Below are 24,510 nucleotides of genomic sequence, written 5' to 3' on the forward strand. Positions count from 1 at the left end.
CCATTTGCACGATCTGGTGTCATCAACCTCTGATGATCATGTTGAGAGTACACCGTCAACTAGTGAAAGTGAAGTCTCTCGACAAAATGGAAAATGTAAATTACCTTGTAGACTGTGTGAAGGCGATCATGCCATCCACCATTGTCCCTTACTGGATGAAGCTAAAAAGTTCTTGGATAACCATCTCGCTTCACCGCTACGGCTTCCTCCTGGGTACAAGAAACTCTTTCCGAGTCCATCGCTAGTGTTACACTAAAAAATGTCACCATGACCATTTACAGTTAGGATGACTCTATCAACAGTCATGCTACCCTCTTAGGCAAGTCTTATGCCTCTGCTTTCCATGTCAAACTCCAAAAAAGAGAGAAAGTCTTTCTAAATGTATTTATCTCTGGGGACGCAGGTTCTCTCAACCTTACCTGCGGGGACGCACCCAATGTTCACAAAAACTGCGTCTTTGGACGCTCTGTATGTAAAGGTGCAGGTGCATCCCCCTGAAAAGGTTAAAATGCACAAGTTTCATCTTTAAAAAGTCACTTGTGGTCATTTCTAGAGCATTCTAGAAGGTTGTTCGACGTGTATTGAGCGCCTCCAGATGGTTCATGCACTCCTACCAAAGAGGAACTTATCCCATCAATAGGGGAGCTATCCCATCCAAAGAGGGGATTATCCCATTGATGGTGGACCTGATTAACTTCCTCTTGAGCACTATAAGTACAGACATTGGGCCAGAAGGAGAGGAGGTTGAAAACTATACATTTCTAAGGGTAAATGCTGCAAGAATTAGGACTCCCATTTAGAAGCTTGTGAGGAGAGATTGCCATCTTCGCTTGTTCTATTTGGAAGTGGGTGAACTTTGTCAAAGTAAAGGAGAACTCTTGATGGACCCTGGGAGGGACTTGCACAACACCAAGGCTCAGGTTGTATTTGTTCCTTTTGTTACCTATTAATGCTAATGAGTCCATTCTTCTCAATAACTTGTTATTTATGAGTTGTTTCATGTACTCCTTGGTCTATGTGTTAAATATGTTTTATTCTATGAGATTATCAAGTGCTATTTAATCGTTTGATTGTTAGTGTATGCAGGTTTCAAAGTGAAGGAGGAGCTCATCCGGATCAGCGGAGCTAGACTACTACAACAGCGTTGGATTATAGGTAGGATCTAAACACTTGATTTCCCGTATAGTAAATGCATGTTTAGAGAAGGATTGCTCTTGTTTGTCTTGTTTGTCACTAGAGAGTCTTAGGCTCCTAGGGAGGTTGGTTGTGTCCGCACAATCGACTCTTTCCGCCTGACAAATTGGCGACTCCGCTGGGGACTCCATTGATGTGAATGTCTTTTCCTTTGTATGAACTTTGCTCTGAGAAAATTGGTTTATTTTTCTGGTTTTTGGCTCTGTGACTTTGTCTTTGGGTGGGTTAGCTTAGGGTTAGATTCATTTTAGTTTTTCTTGAGTTTTCCAGTAGGACGCACCCTCTGAGTATTGCACAGTGCGTCCCTGGACGCACTGTTGCTGTGTGCACAGAGCGGGCCCGCACCTGGCTTAACTGGTTGCCTGCGTCCCCTGCTAAAATTTAAGAAAATTCCATTTTTTGCATTTTTTCTCTTAGATTTTGCTTTTTCTTAGTTTTTACTGCCCAGATCCATTAGTCTCTTGTTAAAGATCTTCACCTAAGCTTGGTTCATTGGCATTCCTGCTTTAAGCTTTCATCAATTGGGTGTTTTGAGTCTCTTTTTGGAGAAATTCTTGATTTGATTTCCTTTGGTCATTACTTGGAAGTTTGTCTTAGTCTTTTCACAATTTTGCATCTTTTTGCTTTTGTTTTTGCAAAAAAAATTCCCCCTCATTCGCCGGGGGGGGGGGGGGGGGGGGGCTAAATTGTGTATGAGTGTTAATCGCCTTTGAGTGTTTTTATGTTTTGATCTTTGGAACTCTCACCCAATTTTCTCGACTTGCACTTGATTGGTTCTTAGATTACATTAGAATCGTCTTGTGTTTGAGAATTCTCTTGCATAGATCACATTTGCATAATCAGAATTCTCTTTTTCATAATATGAATGAAAAATGTGCATAGATTACATTTGCATAGTTTTCAAGTGAATTGTGCTTAGATTACCATTGCATAGCTTACATTCTGAAAAAACAATCGTAGATTTAGATCAGTTTTCTTTGATTTGAATTTACACAAAAAAATAAAAATAAAAAAATGGTTTGGAATTGATTTGCATTAGTTTTTCTTGATGAAATTAGTGCATTAGAGAATTTGTTATATTTTCTCTTAGTGATCAATTTTTTGCATTGTTGGAAGTGAATGGAAACTCTCTCCTTACTTTAGTTAGGATTCATCGAATTGAAACGATTACATTATCATATTCGATTGCATTCAGTTGAGTTGGGTCATAACACCATTGGTTTCATCTCCATTTACCCCTTTGAGTAATAACAGCCTTAATAACACAACGCTTAATTAAAATTCATCTAGTAATTTTTACATTTCTAGGGCTCTGATACACCAACATAGGTTAGGCTAGTGTCTTGGAGTAGGAGAGTAATTAACTCTCCAAGACAGCAAAACCAAACAAGTAGCTCATCTTGTGGTAGGATAAATCCGACTGTTTCATTTGTACTCTGGGAAAGCTCCTCTTAAAGGAGAAGCACGAGCTCGTGTCCGAACCAGTGAGGGGATCAATCCTCCCTCGTTGGGAACGACGCCAGACACGCACGTATTACAAACGGTAAACCTCGGATTAACCATTGTCGAGGAGCCAGGGGTCACTTGTCGGTAAACCTTGGATTATTGTCAAGGAGCCGGCAAGGGGATTGAGCTTGATACTCTGCCCTTGCGTGCTGTCGGAGTGTAGACTGTTCCCCCAGGTGCATTTGTTGCTGGTGGTAACCTTAGTGACCATTATCTTTAGGGTTCTACCCAAGGTGACGGTGGAGGGAAGATCCCACTGTACCTGGAGCAGACGTCGGCTAGACTCACTTGGATTTTCTGGGGGGTTCACTTCACTCGAGACGGTTAAAAGTGGAGGAACTTGGTCCAGTCTATTCATTAAGCAGGTTGTCAGGGTAACTGTTCCACCCACCACTTCTGTACTGAATTCGGCGATGTTGGGCTTCATCACCAACTAGTGTTTTCGGTTCGGAAGGCTACTGTTTGTGTATGGTTTGACTCCTAGATTTGATAGCGTGTGCTAATTTGTTTGTTTTTACTTTTAGAGACCATAGGTGTGAATTGTGAATTTTAGTTGTTAAGTGTGAATTGTGAATTGTTAATTTTAGTTTTAAAATTGTTAATAAAATTCACTGAAGTTGGATATAATGGCAAATGTTCCGGAATTTATCAACCTAGGAACCCCTCCTAAGGAGAATCCTAGTACTTTTCCTTACTTTGGAAATGTTGGTCCTCCTTATATGGCTACTTTGTCATTACCTGGATTTACAATAGGTTTACCGATATGGTTATTTTCAACTTCGTTGGCCCAAAATACTCCAATTGTTCCATCTCAATCGGATGCTTCACCTCAACCGAGTTCATCATCTCAACATCACCAACCTTCTGTTGACCCTTTATCTTCTTCGCCTAATTTTTCTTCCTCCATTTCTTCCTCTTCGCCTGGTAAAAGCCTTGATGCTAGTAACCAGGAGGCTAAGAAGAAGAAGAAAGGGAAGAAGAAGAAGAAGAAGAAGAAAGAAGATAAGAAAGAAGTCAACCAACCAACCATGACTGTAAGTGTTAGTGGTGTTGAGGAAAATTCCGGCGTGCACCGTAAACCCAAATACCCTTGCAGGCTTTGTAAGGGTGACCACTTCCTTGTCAATTGTCCTAGTATTCCAAAGGTCTTGGAAGTATGGTCAGAAAAATCTCATCAACTTTCCGTTGATCCATCAACCAGTGATAGTCAGGTTCCTGGGAAAAAGGGTAAAGTTAGGTTTCCTTGTAAGTTATGCAAAGGGAGTCATCAAACTCACATTTTCCCTCACATGGATGAAGCCTCAACATTGTTGGAAAACCTTACTGTTCCACAGCAAGAATTTCCAACTGGTTACCGTAAACTTTCTCCCAACCTACCGTCAACTGACGGAGTGATTGATCTAAATTCAAGTACATTCGATCACACTCTCCCATTGAAGGGTGAAACTCATGTCACCCAGGTTGATGATCCATTAGTTGATCAAGTGGTCGATTCAATTTCACATTCGGTCGATCCCACTTTCCATTTAGAGAGTGAACTTCATACCGCTCAGGTTCTTCTTGTTACATCAGATTCTTCTATGCCGGGGGGCATTTCACCTGTTTCTACAGAACCCCCTCCAAGCACTGAGGTCTTTTCCTTTGATTGGAATAGACTGACAGAACCTCGTCTTCCTTCGTCCATCCCTTTTCAAATCATTGTCAAGGCTGGTAGTATGGACATACATCGTACTCAGGTAGATGAAGGTGCTTCTGTTAGTATTTTATCCTCAACTGTTTGGAAAGCTTTGGGTTCCCCTCAGCTTGCGCCTATTACGCAGAATCTGAGAGCTTTTAATAGAACCATTAGTGAACCTTTAGGGATCCTTCCTAATTTTTCCATTACCTTGGAAGGTAAAACTGTCTGTATTGATCTTATGGTAGTTCGAGGTCCCTTGGATTTCAATTTACTCCTTGGTCGAGACTATGTTTATGCAATGAAAGTTGTCGTATCGACACTCTTTCGTGTGATGTCTTTTCCTCACAATGGAAATATTGTGACTGTAGACCAGCTTTCGTTCCCTAGTCTTGTCTCAACTACCAATAATATGACACCCCTAAATGTTCCTGATTCGAAAGTGGTATCTACCCTGCCACGGGTTAATTATGTGGCAACCGGTCCCATGTTTTCGGTTACCGATGTAAGTGAGCCTCTCACTGTTGATTTAGATCCGGTAATTGACATGGAAAACTCTATGGGATTATTTGAACACGATGTTCTTATCCCTTTTGAGTCCCTTGACATGTGTTCCTTCCAGAGAAGTATTCTTCCTTCTGATGAAGACCTCTTGGAAGCCATGATCAAGGTGTGTCCATTGACATGTCTTTCTTCCAGTTGGAAGCCATGATCAATTTGTGAGGATAGTTTGTTCCCATCTCAACCTCGTTAAAAAATGAAACTGGATGTAGCGAGGACAGTTCCTTTTCCTGTGCCAACCTCGTTAAAAAATGAAACAGGTGTCCGTGAGGATGGTTTCTTCTAGTCTCAACCTCATTAAAAAATGAAACTGGAAGTCATGAGCATAGTTCCTTGTCTTGTGTCAAGCTCATTAAAAAATGAAACAAGGAGTTGTGAGGAAAGTTCCCTTTACTGTGTCAACCTCGTTAAAAAAATGAAACAGTGTGTATGAGGAAAGTTCCTTTTACTGTGTCAACCTCGTTAAAAAATGAATCAGTGTGTACGAGGATAGTTTTTTCCTGTCTCAACCTCGTTAAAAAATGAAACAGGATAGTTGTGAGGAAATTTCCTTTTACTGTGTCAACCTCGTTAAAAAATGAATCAGTGTGCATGAGGAAAGTTCCTTTTACTGTGTCAACCTCGTTAAAAAATGAATCAGTGTGTACGAGGATAGTTTTTTCCTGTATCAACCTCGTTAAAAAATGAAACAGGCTAACATGAGGATAGTTCTTTTACTGAGTCAACCTCATTAAAAAATGAATCAGGTAGGTTTTAGGTTATATAGGTAGATTGTAGAAAGTAGGAGTTTGAGGACAGTTCCTGTGAGGAAAGTTCCTTTCACTGTGTCAACCTCGTTAAAAAATGAATCAGTGTGTGTGAGGATAGTTTGTTCCCGTCTCAAGCTCCTTAAAAAATGAATCAAGGATTTTAGAGCATAGTTCCTTGTCTTGTGTCAAGCTCATTAAAAAATGAATCAAGGATTTTAGAGCACAGTTCCTTGTCTTGTGTCAAGCTCGTTAAAAAATGAATCAAGGTTTTTAGAGTAGAGTTTTTGTTAGGTAGATTGTAGAGAGTAGTTATGAGCATAGTTCCTTATCTTGTGTCAAGCTCGTTTAAAAAATGAAACAAGGGTTTTGAGGATAGTTCTTTTCCAGTGTCAACCTCACTAAAAAATGAAACAGCTCCCACAAGTCTTTCCAAGCTGTTGAAAGTAAAACTTCATTCCATCCACCTCATTGAATGAAATGAAGCTTGGGGGGCATGTACCTTGATTGGCGTCATTGTGCTGGGGGCATGCGAACTTATAAAAAGCATAGTTTTTTGTTTCAAGCTTGCGTCAACATGAAACCGAATCCGAGCATAGTTCTTTTCCTGTGTCAAGCTCGTTAAAAAATGAAACAAATCCTCCTCTACTTGAGTCGAGAGATTGACTAGACCTCATAGATGTTAGGTTGTATGTTTAGGTTAGTTATTTTAGTTTTGCATAATTTTCTTACAGTTTTAGGTCGAGTCTTTCAAATGATCTTGTTCATGAACCTTCATTTCATCCAGCTGGTTGAATGAAATGAAGCTGGGGGGCATGCACTCTAGCAGTTACGCTTAGGGGGCATCAAGCACAGTTTCTCTCTGTTTCAAGCTTGTGTAAAAATGAAACTACTTTGAAGCATAGTTTTTATCTGTTTCAAGCTTTTGTAAAAATGAAACCTATTTCGAGTCAATTTCAGTTATTTTCAAGACTCGTTAAACTCATGAAAATACCGAGATTATTTTGCTATCTTTCATTCTCGTAAAACAAATGAAAACGACGAGTTCTTTCCATCTTTTCCTACTCGTAAATTAAATTGAAAGTCGGCCATATGAGTACATTTTTATCATTTTTTCGAACTCATTAAAACTTACGAAAAAATGAAAACCATGAGTACATTTTTATCATTTTTTCGAACTCGTTAAAACTTACGAAAAAGTGAAACCTTAGAGTCATCTTTTAAGCCCTTTTCTGACTCCTAAAATATGAAAAGATTGCCGAGCGTTTCTTTTACACTCGTTAAAACGGAATTAAAGGACAGTCCCCTTATAGCCCTTTTCTGACCATAAAAAACAGGAAAAGGTTGCCGGGTTTTTGTCGTTTCAAACTCGATACTGGAAATAAAACGACGTGTCCTTGATCGCTTTTTACTTTTCAGGTTAGTGGCACTAATTATGAAAGTACTCCTTGGTTGCAAGATCAAGCGGTTCCCCCAGGTATTATTTTATACTTTTTCGGGCTTGAGGGACACAAATCTACGAAAAAGTTCAACCTGGAGTCTTCTTAAGTTTTTCAGACTCTCTAAAATTGAAAAACGCCGAGTTTCTCCTATACTGGGCTCGTTAAACATTTCACAGTAAAGGACCTGTTCAATTACAAACAGGAACGAACCACTCCTTCCTAGGGTTCGAATCAAAACTAGGTTGGACTCATCCAAAGGATGAGCTTATAATCAAGCATATGTTATCCTCCTCAAGCTTGTTAAAAATAAAGAGGTACTTGCCATAAATGGTGGGGGAAAAGAGAGAAGAATGAGCCTATTTGTTACCTTTTGTCTCAGAAGAAACTTTATTACCACTCTTGAACACAACACTTTTTCATTCACCTGGGTTGGGAAATCCTTACCTCACAGTTGATGAAACCACTTTGAAAGTCTTTAACCGGGTTCCGGGATTAACTTTGAATTATTCATCACCAATCCATCTGTCGTGTCGTTATGTGTTCAAGAGGTCTGCAAGTAAAACTTTCATCTGCAAAATACTTATCATCCATTTGACCATCCCTGAGTCAGTCCTTACAGCAACATTTCTTCAACTTGAACAATGATTTCGTGTTGCAGGCTTGCCTGCAACGGGTCGCTTTCTATCGACATCAGCACATTATCTAGAGAGATGACTTAGAGATCGTCAGTACCTTGAAGTCTGCATGCATCAATGGCAGGTTTCTCGCCTTTGACGTCAGTTTACATCATTGACTTTCGATCAAAGGATTCCATGAAATGTTCGACATCAACTCATTCATTCACATCTCATGGATTGTATTGGGTACTTTGAGAACCATTGACATTAATGGTGGTCTCTCTCATGCTTGTTAACAGTTTACATCATTGACTGGTAATCAAGTGGTTTCTACCATGTTCGACATCAACTCATTTATTCGCATGGCTAGAATCGTACCAATTCGAGAAGTAGAAATGAAGACCCTGGATCTAGTTTCTACCATCCAGGTTGCGAGGAGTTTTGTATTCATTATCTAAGTAGACTAATCACAAACAGATGGCTGTGTCCATACTGTGTCTACAAAAGTCTATGATTATGATGTATTGCAAGATCATTCCTGTATCAGAGTAGTTAGTCTGTTAGTTAAAGTTTTAAATCTGAGTATGGGAATGCCTACCTCAGTGATGATATAATCTTATACATGTATTTTGTGTTGAAAATTGCAGGTTTTGACCAGGCTCTCCACGAGATGATCCTTGAAATGATAAAGCGCTTCACCCTTCCTATATAATACAAAACCCTAATCTATTACAGGCTTCGCACTTTAGGGGGCAATCTGTTACACTAAAAAATGTCACCATGACCATTTACAGTTAGGATGACTCTATCAACAGTCATGCTACCCTCTTAGGCAAGTCTTATGCCTCTGCTTTCCATGTCAATCTCCAAAAAAGAGAGAAAGTCTTTCTAAATGTATTTATCTCTGGGGACGCAGGTTCTCTCAACCTTACCTGCGGGGACGCACCCAATGTTCACAAAAACTGCGTCTTTGGACGCTCTGTATGTAAAGGTGCAGGTGCGTCCCCCTGAAAAGGTTAAAATGCACAAGTTTCATCTTTAAAAAGTCACTTGTGGTCATTTCTAGAGCATTCTAGAAGGTTGTTTGACGTGTATTGAGCGCCTCCAGATGGTTCATGCACTCCTACCAAAGAGGAACTTATCCCATCAATAGGGGAGCTATCCCATCCAAAGAGGGGATTATCCCATTGATGGTGGACCTGATTAACTTCCTCTTGAGCACTATAAGTACAGGCATTGGGCCAGAAGGAGAGGAGGTTGAAAACTATACATTTCTAAGGGTAAATGCTGCGGGAATTAGGACTCCCATTTAGAAGCTTGTGAGGAGAGATTGCCATCTTTGCTTGTTCTATTTGGAAGTGGGTGAGCTTTGTCAAGGTAAAGGAGAACTCTTGATGGACCCTGGGAGGGACTTGCACAACACCAAGGCTCAGGTTGTATTTGTTCCTTTTGTTACCTATTAATGCAAATGAGTCCATTCTTCTCAATAACTTGTTATTTATGAGTTGTTTCATGTACTCCTTGGTCTATGTGTTAAATATGTTTTATTCTATGAGATTATCAAGTGCTATTTAATCGTTTGATTGTTAGTGTATGCAGGTTTCAAAGTGAAGGAGGAGCTCATCCGGATCAGCGGAGCTAGACTGCTACAATAGCGTTGGATTACAGGTAGGATCTAAACACTTGATTTCTCGTATAGTAAATGCATGTTTAGAGAAGGATTGCTCTTGTTTGTCTTGTTTGTCACTAGAGAGTCTTAGGCTCCTAGGGAGGTTGGTTGTGTCCGCACAATCGACTCTTTCCGCCTGACAACTAGTTGAAAAACCGAGCGACATGTCTTTGTGGTCAGTCGAAGCATCTGTCATTGAAGATAAACCCGTTGAACCCATACCAGACAAAAGTCGAAAGGTTGAGGTGGAAATCAACCCAGTCTTGTCTTCAGAAGGTCCATCTTCAAATGATACAGTTGTAGAAGAGAACGAGAACGACACCATTCAAATTATTTTCATAAACACAGACTCTGATGAACATGAGTGCAATCTACCCATGCCTTTACTGCAGGAAGGAAGTTCGTCATAGTCATATCCAACCGTTTATTCGATCCCACCTCCAACCAACCTGTTGGTTTCCTTCGATTGGAATCTACTAGGCAGACCCCATCTACGAGCTAGTATACCATTCCGCATCATTGCACAAGTATACAGAATGGTCATTGTCGGTACCATCATTGATGAAGGGGCTTATATGAGTATCCTTTCCTCGACTACTTGGAAAGCACTTGGTTTGCCATCGCTTATGCCTAAGATGAGAAATATGACAGGCTTTAACAAAGGAACCAGTCGACCGTTAGGGATCCTTCCCAATGTGCCCATAACATTGAGAAGGAAAATTGTTCATCTAAATGTAATGGTAGTCCAAGAGCCTTTAAATTAAAATCTACTCCTTGGGCGTGACTATATTTATTGCATGGGAGCCATGATCTCCTCACTCTTTCGAGTAATGTGTTTTCCGCATGAAGACGGAGTGGTCCAGCTCGTAGACCAGCTTTGATTCCCCGATCACACATAGAAAATAGTCAAATACCATCCTAAATGGTCTGTTCATGCAAGGAATGTCTCATTAGTCTCCAGTCCGCCACCTGAAGAGCGCGAGTGATTCGAGAGGACATGACTGTAACCCAGTGGGCATGCACCCTATTCTACTTCGGCAGGGAAACTCTAGATATAGGGTAGGTTTCCGTGAAGGATATATGACGGGTCCGATCCCCGTCCATATAGGAAGAGGGGATTAGACCAGATAAGATACCTCCGTTAAAAGGTAGGCCTTTCCCGACAGAACAAACATTTTTTCTGCAAATTGAGGGGTAACCTAGAAACTCTACTTCGCTATATTTGGGGGAATGTAAACCTCTTGTGAGCAAGCGACAAACGACCAACTAATGTTAACTCTATGATTCCGCTGACTTCAACCGCCTAGGTCGGGTGAGTGGTCAAATCGCCCATTCATCTTTGCAGGGGCCACCATGGCATCAACAAAGTAAAGGAAAAAGTTTCCTACCTAACCTTGGTAGTGATATTGGTAGTTAAGTAGAGCAGCGTAGTTGGTCATTCCTAGCTTGCATGCGGGAGGCGCCGGAGCATAGTTTCGAATGGTGCAAGCTCCCTAAAAATTGAACCTATCGATGAAATAGCCTTATTATATGACTGGCACGAACAGTTCTTATGTGGAGTTCAAGCTCGTTAAAAATTAAACATAAACAATGAGCAAATGTTTCCCCCAAAGTTTAAGCTCATTAAAAAATGAACCAATTTCCAGTAAATAACCCTTGTGAATGCATTATCATCAGCTTTTGAGCCCTACTCGACTTATTACCATCATCTCCACTTAGTTTTAGCCAATCATTCACCTCCATTTGATTGCTTACCCCTTTTGAGGAATAGCTGTGAAGAGTGATCCTGTTAGCCATCCTTGTGACATTGCCGTGATTGGAAAATTCCAAACCTTACCTGGAATCAGCTACTACCAGAAATTATCACTCGTTCCTAAAAAAAAAAAATGTCTCCTTTAATCTCTTTTGAGCTGACTCATAAAATATGAAAAGATTGCCGTGAAATTAGCCTCTCTAGCTCATTAAAGTGACTGGAAGTGCTATCCCTCCTCTCGATTTTAATATTTTTGGACCTAAGGGATTATTACACAAAAAGATCGAGCGCTTTTTTTGTTTGGCTCATTAAAATTACCAAATATTCATCCCTTTCGTATTATTTTATACTTTTCAGACTTACGGGATTATATGACGAAAAAGGATTATTGGAGTTTCCTTTACGGCCCTTTCAGACTCTCTAAAATTGAAAAGGACTGAGTTATCTTTGTCATTAAACTGTTAAAACCGAATAGCGACAAACTTGTCCATATAGACAAGAACGAGTTTCACTATCGCTAGGCTCATTAAAATATAGCGACGGGTTTGCCCGAAGGGAAAATTATAGAACAAGCATATGTTATCCTCCTCAAGCTTGACAAAAATAAAGAGGTACTGGTCAGTAATGACTGGGGAAAAATTGGGAAGAAAACTTGAAGAAACTTTATTGGTAGCAAGTCGCTCTTGAACATGACACTTTCACTCCGCATCCGAGTCAGGTTGGGTTGTTCCATTCACTGGTCATATCACCATTGGCCCATCACACCATCCATATTTGGGGTAACGCTACCAATCCATGTCAGTGTTGCCGGTATGTTCAAGAGAAGTCGCTCAGAGAATTCAACTGTGTCTCATCCGCTGCAATACATTCACGCTATATTCTTTCATGACTTCCACCCTGAACCCTGTATCATCCGATCGTTTTCACCTCCAAAATAATTTACTCCATTCCGTGTCGTAGATGTGGGATTCATTAAGGCCCTCCTACAGCGGGTCGCTTCTTGTCGACATCAGCGCATTATCCAAGAAGTCGACTTAGGAACAACCCTTTCAGTACTTTGAATCTTGCATGCCTCAATGGCAAGTTTCTCACATCTGGTGATAGGTTTACATCAGTGGCCTTCGACCGAAAGATTTTTTGTGGTGTTCGACGGTAAGTCCCTTATTCAAACCACGCGAATTGTACTGTAGTACCTTGAGGGTCATCATCATTATCGGTGATTCCTCTAATGCCTGTTAACAGCTTACATCATTAGCTTGTAGTCAGGAAATGTATTTCCACGTTCGACTCCAGAACATCCTTCAGATGGATCGACTTGTACTCTGAGTGAATATTGAACGGGTTTGAAGACCTCGGATCTAGTTTCGTCCATCCGAGCTACGATATATTCAGGAAAATAAAGACATCAAATGTACATTGTTGCTACATAGATGATCATCCGAATCAAAGGATGATGACTCTATTAGAATCATCAGTCTCCCACACAAATGGTTGTCTGCCTTATGTACATGAAAATAAATTTACAAAGCTGAACATGGGAATGCCCACCTCATCTAGATCATGAAAAATATTATGAAGATAATGTATTGTATTCTATCTTATTACAGGTCTGTTGGGTTGTGTTATATTCTTTCCACGACTAACCCACGTAGTGAACCAGGGGGTTAGAGGTGGGGCAGAGCCCCCCCTTTGTTGCGCCCATTGCGCAGCAGGGGGGTCACAGGGGGGGCGGCAGCCCCCCTGTCCGGGGGGGTTTTAGGGGGGCGGTTATCCCCCCTATACGGGGTCCGGGGCAGCGGCCTGGGAAATTTTTTTTTGGACCCTATATTAGGTTGGGCGAACCTACCTATGGTTTTTGGTCCATGGTTTTGGATGCAATGGTTTTCGGTCCGTGGTATTGGATGCTTCGGCATGGACAAATATGTATTGTAACATTGAAAGGAATATAATGAAAAATCAAGCTGGTAGTCCCAGTTTTGGGATCTAGGGGAAAATCTTTGTGTATATGTGTTTTATTTGTTATCCTCTCGCATTGTTTATTTTTCTGTGATTTAGAATTCGTATGCAGGTAATTTCTGTATGGGGTTAAAACCTACATTTGGTATTAGAGTTGTTTTGGCTTCAAGGGGACACCTTTGTTGCTGAGGGGTTTCGCTCAGGCCTGTGGTAGACCCTGTTCAATGGGAGATCTGTGAGATCGATTCTGGTGGTGAAAGAAGATGGCGAGCAGCAGAAAGATAGAGATCGAGAAGTTCAATGGTCAGAGTTTTGAGTTGTGGAAACTCAAGATGGAGGATCTGTTGGTGGATAAAGATCAATGGATCGTGGTAGATCCAGGTACTAAACCAACGGGAGTGATCGATGAAGAATGGAAGAAGTTGGATCAGAAGGCAAAGAGCACAATACGATTGTGTGTCTCAGATTCAGTATTGTTGAATGTATCAGGGAAAGCTACGGTGAAGGCTTTGTGGGACAAGTTAGGGACTTTGTACCAATCTAAGTCTCTGCTGAATAAACTATTGCTGCGGAAAAACCTATATAACCTGAGGATGAAAGATGGAGACTTGGTGACAAAGCATCTGAACGCATTTAATACTGTGGTAAGTTAGTTAGCGTCTGTTGATATTAAAATTTCAGATGAAGATAAGTGCATCAGTTTGTTGTGTTATCTACCAGATTCGTGGGATATTCTAGTTATTGCAATAGGTAACAATTCAACTGCTTTGCAGTTTGATGAAAGAGTCTCAGCCTTGCTAATGGAGGAGATGAGACGGAAAAACATGGAGAGCCAGAATGGTGATGCCTTGTCTGTACAAGGATGATCCCAGAATAGAAACAAAAATTAGTCATCGAGTGGGAGATCTAAATCTAGAGGGAGATATAAATCTCCGAGAAAACCTGTAAAGGTGGTGTGCTGGAAATGCGGAAAGGAAGGGCACTTCAAAAGGGACGGTAAATCTAAATCTCCTGATAAAGGAAAGGGATCTGATGATGCTCCTTCTGCAGAGGCGAAAACCACCTTAGATGAAGGTGGGGATGTGTACTTGGCTTCTTTAAGTACACATGTAGACCATAAGGCATGGTTGATTGACTCAGGTGCATCCTTTCACTTCACTCCCCATAAAGAGTGGTTCTGCGAGTATGAGAAATAAAATAGGTGGTGATGTCTTCTTAGGAGATGATAGGAAGGATAGATTCATTGGTCGTGGAAAAGTAAAGTTGAAGTTGCAAGGTGGAAGGGTTAGAACACTTCTGGGTGTTTTTCATATTCCTGCATTGGCCAGAAATCTGATTTCTGTAAGCAAGTTGGATGATGCAGGTGTAAAAACAATGTTCGAGAAGGATACCTGCAAGATGGTTTGGGGAGCACTGGTATTGATGCGGGGAGTTTAGACTGGAACTCTATACAAGCTGCAAGGTAGCACTGTTGTTGATGGGTGCAACAGTTCTGTGGTTCCTAAAAGTGGAGCTGAAAATTTAGTGGTCTATGGAGAGAAGACCATGTTGTGGCATCAAAGGCTTGGACATATTGGAGAGAAGGGCCTTCAAATACTTCATGGTAAAGGTATGGTAGAAGGTATGAGTAATAGCTCTCTAGATTTTGATTTCTGTGAAAATTGTGTATATGGGAAGTAGAATTGAGTGAGTTTCCCCTTTGGTGCTAAGAGGGCGAAACAGATATTAGATCTTGTGCACAGTGATGTGTTTGGATCTGTGAAAGTTCCATCACTGGGTAAGTCTGTGTACTATGTATCATTTATAGATGACTTCTGAAGGAATACATGGATATATTTCCTTAAGAAGAAATCAGAAGTCTTTGACAAGTTTAAAGAATTTAAGGCTCTGGTGGAGAGTCAGACAGAGAAGAAGATAAAGGTGTTGAGGACAGATAATGGTGGAGAGTTTTGCAGCAAGGAATTTGAAGAATTTTGTAAGAAGTGTGGTATAGCACAGCAGAAGACTACTCCATAGACACCTCAGCAAAATGGAGTCGTAGAAAGAATGAACAAGACGTTGATGGAAAGGGCAAGAAGCATGCTCAGTGGTACCGGGTTAGGACAGGAATTCTGGGCAGAGGCGGTGGATACTGCATGTTACTTGGTCAACAGGTCACCTTCATTAGCGTTGGAGGATAAGACTCCACAAGAAGTGTGGACTGGTAACAAACCCTCTCTTTCACATTTGAGGGTATTTGGATGTGATGCATATGTACATGTTCCAAATGAGAAACGAACCAAGTTGGATAGTAAATCTGAAAAGTGCATCTTTATTGGGTATAAGGAAGGTTTAAAATGTTATAAACTTTGGAACCCAGTCACACGGAAGGTTGTGTATAGCCGGGATGTGGTGTTTAGAGAGGTAAAAGATGTTATTAAACATGAAGTCCAACCAAAGGAACCTGAGAAGATAGAGTTTTCGCTAAAGGAGGAAGAATCATACTCTGCAGCAGATGAGGAATCAAAAGATGAAGAGCCACAAACTCCGGCTGTGAGAAGATCAGTTCGAGAAAGAAGGCAGCCAGAAAGGTATAGTCCTTCCACTTTCTGTTCAAATTTTGCTTTGTCTATTACCGATGATGATCCCAGAACTGTGAAGGAAGCAATAGATTCAGAGGATGGAAAACTTTGGAAAGAAGCCATGGTTGATGAAATGCCATCTTTGGACAAAATGAGGCTTGGGATCTGGTGGAGTTGTTGACTGGAAGGAAACCCATTGGCAGCAAATGGGTGTTCAGAAAGAAGACAAATGCAGAAGGGAAGGTGGAGAAATACAAAGCTTGGTTGGTAGCAAAAGGATATTCCCAAGTGCCGGGAATTGATTTTGGTGATATTTTTTCTCCTGTTGCTAAGGTAACTTCTATTAGATTACTTTTATCTGTTGCTACTGCTTTTGATTTTGAGGTAGAACAGATGGATGTGAAGACAACATTTCTTCACGGGGATTTGGAAGAGGAAATCTATATGAAGAAACCTGGAGGCTTTGCGGTGAAGGGTAAGAAAGAACTGGTATGCAAGTTAAAGAAGTCTCTGTATGGGTTAAAACAATCACCAAGGATGTGGTATCAGAAATTTGATACATTTATACGGGGACTTGGCTTCACCAGAAGCAAAGAAGATCACTGTGTGTATTTTAAATTGATTGGTGACCGTGTTATTTATCTGGTCTTGTATGTAGATGATATGTTGCTTTTTGGAAATGACAAATAAATTATCCAGGATTTGAAGACCCAATTGTCCTCCAAATTCGACATGAAAGATCTTGGTGCTGCAAACTATATTTTGGGCATGGAAATTAAAAGAGATCAGGAAAAGAGCAAGCTCTGGTTAAACCAGAGGAAGTATGTTGAGACAATACTACAGAGGTTTAATATGCAAGATGGTAAACCGGTGAAGGTCCCAAGACACAAGAAGAGGAAGAGGACATGTCCCGTGTTCCATATGCGAGTGCAGTCGGTAGCCTGATGTATGCAATGGTCTGTACTTGACCAAACATTGCACATGCAGTGGGAGTATTGAGTAGGTTTATGTCAAAACCAGGGAAGGAGCACTGGACATCAGTGAAGCAGGTTTTCAGGTATTTGCGTGGCACTAGTAATTATGGTTTGTGCTACCAAGGAAGACCAGGATTGACCAAAGTGTTGGATATTCATGGCTTTGTTGATGCAAACTGGGCTAGAGATCTAGATCAGAGAAGATTTACAAGTGGGTATGTGTTTAACCTATTTGGAGGTGCAGTCAGTTGGATGAGTAAGAAACAATTTGTAGTGGCACTATCAACTACAGAGGCAGAATACATGGCAGCCACTCATGCAAGCAAGGAAGCAGTTTGGTTGCAGAGATTGTGTTCAAGTATGGGGTTAATACAGGGAGCTATAAGAACAGACTGTGACAGCCAAAGTGCAATTTTCTTGGCAAAGAACCCTGCTTATCATTCAAAGACAAAGCACATTGATGTTCAGTATCACTTTGTGAGGGATATGATAGAAGACAAAAAGGTGTTGCTGGTAAAGGTGGACACTTTGAAGAATACTACATATGCATTGAAAAAATCTGTGAGCTCTGAGAAGTTCTCTTGGTGTAGAGAAACAATGGCATCTCAGGGCTGGAAAAATGACTAAGCTCTCCTGTGGCCCATGTGCAAAGAAAACAACAAGTGGGAGATTATTGGGTTGTGTTATATTCTTTCCATGACTAACCCACGTAGTGCAGTGGGGGGGTGAAAACCGCCCTGTCCGGGAGGTTTGAGGGGGGTGGGTAGCCCCCCTTTACGGGGTCCGGGGCAGCGCCCCGGGAAAATGTTTTTTGGAGCCTTGTTATAGACATTTTTGTGCCTTACAGCATAGAGCATGAAATGTCAAAAATCTAAGGGATCCAAAGTCCCTAAACAAGTTGTTCTTACCCTTAGCGGAACAAGGTCAGCAAACCACAGCACTGCAAATCAGTTCTCCACTGAAAAACACTCAAAAACAGGTCAGTTTTGGATCATTGCAGCTGCTCCACTAGGCATCTGCGCTGCATAGCAGGTACAACAAAGGCTACCTGCGTTGCATAGCAAGTAGAACAAAGGCTACCTGCGTTGGGCGTACTTGGACATGTGGAGGAATCTTTTTCTCAAAGTGCCAGTGCCCAGGAAGCTTCTAAAAAGACACTTGATGATAAGATTCGCCTAATGACGAGTTAGGAGCTTCTAAAACTCCAAGTGGAAGACAGAAACTCCAAGTGAAGAACTGAAGAACAACTGGAGTTGAAGAGGACAACAAGTCACACATCAAGCTGACTTATCTTCACTCCAAAACTCTATATAAGGATCTCATCCCATGGGATCTGGAGGGCGGAATTTTGTGCAAAGAATTGCTGTTGGTTTACAGTTGTGAGCATTGGGTGATTGCGTGAGGGAGGTGAAGAAGAGATTTCTCTCCGTCGGGAAGGTGATGCTGGATTGGAACTCTCATGGTTGTATCGCCACCTGAACCTTACTTCCATATATTAATAAAGCATTTGAGGTTCTTCTATTCGCATGTGTTTCAATGGTGTATTGTCTTACTTGCGTCTTTGATTTATGCTAATCCTTGAATCGATTATGAATGCATGCCTCTTGTAGTTTCCTTTTCTTGTCTTATTCACAGGATCTCGTGTAGCTGGGCCTGTGAAAAGACTTGGATCTGGGAGCAAGCGGCAAACGAAGGAGATTGGATCGACCATTTGCGCAAGACATCGGTAAGTGGATCTCTTCCTTCTATCTCTTGCATGTCATAAAGAAGAAACTTTAGATAGCTTTGCTTTCAGCTGTTGCTAAGGAACTGTCACCCTTAGAGTGGGTTAGGGTCATTCCGAGTTGGATACTTTCCCCCACAACAGACTGGCGACTCCACTGGGGATCGTGTCTTGTTGGTAGCTTGTGTTTCTTGCTATTCATTTCTTAAACAAAAGAGTACCGAATCGAACTGCATGCGAGTCCTTCGAATGCAAAGTAGAGGGCAGCTACTCTAGCCCAGTGCTGGGCCTGTTTATGATTTGAAGAGCAGATCCACAAGGACTCTTTTTAGCTCTTTGTGATAGTGTTCATCTTCCTTTAATCATCCTCTAGTGTATACTTGACTGATAGCCTCTGATTTGGCCAAAAACCACTCATTTTTGAGCAAACTGTGACCCGGAATCTGAGAGAGACGTGAGTTGTCCCATCAGTGCAGCTGCCACAAAGGCTACCTGCACTGCAACGCAGGTCCCGAAGGGGCTACCTGCGTTGCATCTCAGATTGACAGTGCAGCACCTGCGCTGATCCAGTTTTGCCTTGTGCAACTGGGATTCCCCACTGTCTGTTGCCCAGTTTTCAGTATTGTTTTTGCAGCCTGTTGTCAACCTGTATACCCAGCTGAAACCACTTCTCTTTGCCTTCATTCTGCCTCAGTTGTATGAAGAAACCATGATTGTTCTTATTGTATTTCTTGCTGTCATTCACAGTTTCCCATAGCGAAAGTGAACTAGTCTTGCTATGACCTCTTGAATCTAGACCTGTGAGAAAGTGTCGTTGTGATTCTAAGAGTTAGTTTATTGCTGTTCATAGCTGCTTGAGCATTTGCTTTCGTTATATGGTTCGAATTTCAGTATTTCTTGTGTTGAAACGAGTGAATCTTAAGGTGTTCTTTTGATTGTTGGACAAAAACGTGTTTTCTTTCACTTGAAATTGAATTCGAAATTATACAACAGCTTTCTTTTTGTAATACATCATCATTAAGGAAGAAGAAAAGAAATACTTGCCTTGTGCATGTGCATTTTGACAGTTTGCATGTCGATTTAGGAAAAGTGCATCAGTGTGTGCTCTATGATCTGTTTGAAAAGATGATGTCTTTCTTTTCCTTCAGTAGTTAAGGTTTTCATAAGTTGAAAGAATTTAAAAAGCTTGCTTATCATTCTTAGACTGCATTTAGGAGTTGTATCATACATCACGTGGTGATCCATAAAGGCAAACTGCTAAGCAAGATCAACCTAAAAAGAACTGAATTTATCTAACAACGCTTTGAAACATAACGAAACACAATAGAGGTCTAGGTAGAGACGTGAACCGGCGTCGTTAAACATAGTGACTGTTGATCTCTACGAAGGTGGGTGATTCCTCCTGAGGGACGATAGCACTAATACGGACTTGTTCCCCCGCGTACCGTCGCGTATATTGGGGGACCCCTATAGGAACAAAGCCTTTATCCATAGGAAGCCGTGTCGGCCGCCCTACTGATCGCGATGCAGTGAACACAGCATTCACGAAGATCGACCACTCGTACCGTAAAACGTATTCTGTGGTTTCGCGAAAGGTTTGGCACACCCTTGCCTAGAACTCCAGAGTAGTTTCTTTTGGCCTTTTTCAAACTCTATAACTGAAAAAGTCCATCCGAGCATTTGTCACTTCGGGCTCGTTAATACATCGAAGGAGACTAGAGTCATCTTTAGCTTTTTCTCGACTCTTAAAAAGTGAAAAAGCAAGTTGTGTCTAAAAGCGTCGTCATATAAAATTCATCTTAAACGGAACATAATCACCCCTAATTCCTACGTTGATCTTAAGGTTGAGAACATGGAACACACCAATCAAGGGATTCCACAGCATGGGACCCCTAGCCCTTTCTCCTCTTGGGGAGAAGTTGGTGCGCCCCACATGGCCACATTGTCGCTTCCAGGACTGACAATTGGCCTGCCAGTTTGGCTATTCTCAACCGCTGTAGTTCAGACCACCACGGTTCCTGAACAGTCAAGTCAACAGTTAGACCAGTCTAGAGCTACCCTCCAGCCTTCCACTTCTTATGAGCCTTCCTCCGATCCTTCTTCTTCGAAAGGTCAAGCCGCCAAAAGCGGAGCTCCCATAGAAAAGAAGAAGGAAAAGAAGAAGAAACAAAAGAAGCAAAAGGAGCCAAAGGTGCCTGGGCGCAAGCAAAAGGCATCTAACGAAAACCCACACACAGCACGGACCGGGCCCAAATCGCCATGTGTCATATGTAGAGGAGACCACTTCCACAGTGATTGTCCCAGTATTCCCCAGATACTAAGGGACTGGTCCCCTCGTTTGCACGATTCGGAAGCATCAACCTCTGACAACCAGGTTGAATGCTTACCGTCGACCAACGAAAGTGAAGGTTGCAGACGACGAAGAGGGATGAGATTCCCCTGCGAACTGTGTGAAGGAGATCACACCCTTCGCCGTTGTCCCTTTTTAGACGAGGCAAAGAGAGTTTTGGAAGATCAACCGGTGGCACCGGTACTACTTCCTCCTGGATATCAAAAACTCGCGCCAGGTCCTTCGTTGGTCGAAAATACAGCTGTCTTGCTCAGAGGGCCAGCTGAAGTGTCAGTCACTGAAAGTGAACCTACTGAATCCGGACCGGACGAAAGTCCAAAGGTCGAAACGGCAGTTGACCCGGTTCTCCCTTCAGAAGTTTCATCTTCAAACACCACAGTCACTGAGGATTCATCTTCAGTTGACACCCCTGCCGAAGAGAATAAGGATGACACCATCCATATTCTTTTCGTCAACTCTGATTCTAATGAACATCAGGGCAATGTGCCCACTCCTTTATCACAGGAAGGAGCGTCGTCAGGATCATATCCGGCCGTATATTCGGTCCCACCACCAAGCAACCTAGTTGTGTCCTTTGATTGGAACCAACTAGGCAGACCCCGGTTACCAGCCAGCATACCATTTAGAATTATAATCCAAATATACAAAATGGTGATGGCTGGAACTATCATTGATGAAGGAGCATCTGTGAGTATCCTGTCCTCTATTTCTTGGAAAGCACTGGGTTGCCCGGCGCTTTTGCCCGAGACAAGGCATCTCTCGGGTTTTGACAAAGGAACCAGTCGACCATTAGGGATTCTACCTAATGTGCCTATTACCTTGAAAGGGAAGGCCGTCAAGATGAATTTGATGGTCGTCCAAGGACCCTTGGATTATAACCTACTCCTTGGACGAGACTACATATACTGCATGGAAGCAATAGTCTCCTCACTCTTTCGAATAATGTGTTTTCCACACGAAGGAAGAATGGTCAAACTCGTAGACCAACTTTCATTTCCGGGATCACGCATCGCAAATAGTCACATACCTATCCTCAATGGTCTTTTCGATCAAGAAAGGTCTCTTCCCCCGGTTCTTCTTCCTGATGAATACGAGTGATTCGGGAAAGGAACGCAAGAGCCCAGGGGGCATGCATCCTGGTCTGCTCTGGAGGCAGAAAAAACGTTGGGTGTAAAGTAGAATTTCCGCGGGAGAATATGACTAGTCCGTACCCCATCCCCCCCTTCATCTTTGAGAATCTTCCTCTGAGCCATCTTCATGGAGAAGAAGGACAAGAAGACGAAGAGAGAGATGGGCTCTCAGAAGGGGTAATTGGGAGTGGGGTTGTTCTAGAATAAGATTCTCTTGTTAAAGTTAAGTGCGTGGCGGAGCGTCGTCATTCACCTTTGTCTAAATAGGTAGGCTCTGCCAAAGAAGGGGATCTGTTTGCGGCAGCAAGTAGTAACCATATTTGGATAAAAGGCAAGCCTCACCCATTAAAACAAATGTTTTAAAGGATAAGTAGGGGCAGCCTCCAAAGAAAGAAATTCTATTGCTGCAACAAATTGTAACCATCTTTGGATAACCTAATGATAGACATCGCCGAAGAAAGTTTCTGTTTAAAAGAATTAACAGAACAATCTTTGGGTAACCTGAAAGAGCTAAGCCTCACCTGTTGAAAACAAAGGTTTTTAACGGAAAAGTAGGGGCAATCTTGAAATTAGACTTACACCTGGGGGCATGCAAACCTCTTGGAATGCAAGCACGGGCGGCTATTTTGTTTTTAGTTTTTTAGGTCCTCCCTTTAAACCTGTAGGTCTAACCCGTTAAACTCGTAGGATTAGCCGATACCCAGCTTGCACAAAGAGAGGATATGGAGCAAAGCGTAGGGAGATGAAGCTCCTTAAAAAATAGGAATCTTCCATGAGACCTTACTACTTTATGACTGGTAAAAACGGGCAGTTTTGGCAAAGTTCATGCTCGTTAAAAAATAAACGCAAGATCCGAGAAGTTTTAATGCGGAAATTCATGCTCGTTAAAAAATAAACATAAGCTTGTGAGCAGGCTTCCCCCAGTGTTCAAGCTCATTCAGAAAAAATGAACCGGTAAATAACCAGTTGAGACCGTAAATTCATCAGCCATAAAAGCCTTGGTCGTGTTTGTGCACCGTCACCTCCACTTTTCCTTTGGCCGATCATTCACATCCACTTGATTGTTTACCTATTTTGAGGAACAGCTGCAAAGAGTGATCCCACTTAGCCATCCTTGTAATACTGCCGTGATTGGAAAATTCCAACCTGTACCTGGAATCTGCTGCTATCCCTGTTTATCACTCGTTCCTCAAAATACGAGTCTTCTTTGAGCTCTTTTCACTGACTCGTAAAAAATGAAAAGTTTGCCGAGTTTTGGCCTTCTAGCCCGTTAAAAGGACCGGAAGAGCTATCCCTCCTCTAGATTTTAATCTTTTTGGGCCTGAGGGATTAGTGCACAAAAAGATCGAGCGCTTTTCTAGTTCGGCTCGATAAAGATATCGAACATTCATCCCTTCTGTATTATTTTATACTTTTTCGGACTTAAGGGATTAGATGACGAAAAAGGACCCCTGGAGTCTACTTTATGTACCCTTTTCAGACTCTCTAAAAATGAAAAGGACCGAGTTGTCTTTGTCGCTGGGCTTGTTAAAAATATTAGATAGCGACAAACTTGTCTTTAGACAAGAACGAGTTTCCCTATTGCTAGGCTCGTTAAAACATAGCGATGGGCTTGCCCGAAGGGCAGGTTATAGATCAAGCATATGTTATCCTCCTCAAGCTTGACAAAAATAAAGAGGTACTGGTCAGAAATGACTGGGGAAAAATTGGGAAGAACCTCAAAGCTTAATGGTAGCAAGTCGCTCTTGAACATGACACTTTTGCCTCCGTAAATATCGGGTTGGGTTATTATCATTCACCGGTCCCTTCACCATGGTCTCGCCATACCATCCATACATGGGGTAATGCTACCGATCCATCACATCAGTGTCGTTATATGTTCAAGAGATGTCATTCAGAAAGTGTCAACCGGGTCCCATCCACTACCATACATCATCTTTCATCCTTCCATGATCGCCACCCTGAATCATATTTCACATATCGTTTTCACCATCATCACTAGCTCCGTTCCGTGTCACTGATGTGGGATTCATTAAGGCCCTCCTTTGACGGATCACTTCTTGTCGACATCAGCTCATTATCCAAGAAGTTGATCTAGGAACACCCCCTCAGTACTTTGAAGCTTGCATGCCTCAATGGCAAGTTTCTCACTTCCGGCGATAGGTATACATTAATGACCTTCGACCGGGAGACTTTGCGTGGTGTTCGACGTCAGATCCTATATTCACGCCACGTGAATTGTGCTGCAGTACCTTGAGGGTCATCATCATTATCGGTGACTCCTCTCGCGCTTGTTAACAGTTTACATTATTGACTGGTAATCAAGCGATGTCTTTCCATGTTCGACTTCAAGAAATTCTCACATGGATCGACTTGTACTAGAGTGAAGATCGGACAAGTTTGAAGACCCCGGATCTAGTTTCATCCATCCGGGCTGCGATATATATTCAGGAGATAAAAACATAGACATGTGCAACAGATGAGCATCCTACTAAAAGGATGATGATTAAAAGCAGAGAATTATCCGTCTCTTGCCAGACGATCGTCTGTTTATGTATGGCAAATGTATTTATAAAGCTGATCATGGGAAATGCTCGCATCAGCTAGATCATGAAAAGAAAGTATGAAAAGATAATGTATTGTATTGTATTTT

The sequence above is a fragment of the Pinus tabuliformis genome, chromosome X (assembly GCF_031772625.1).
Source record: "Pinus tabuliformis cultivar Carrire ecotype Pingquan chromosome X, CPIR1, whole genome shotgun sequence".
Classification (NCBI taxonomy): Eukaryota; Viridiplantae; Streptophyta; class Pinopsida; order Pinales; family Pinaceae; genus Pinus; species Pinus tabuliformis.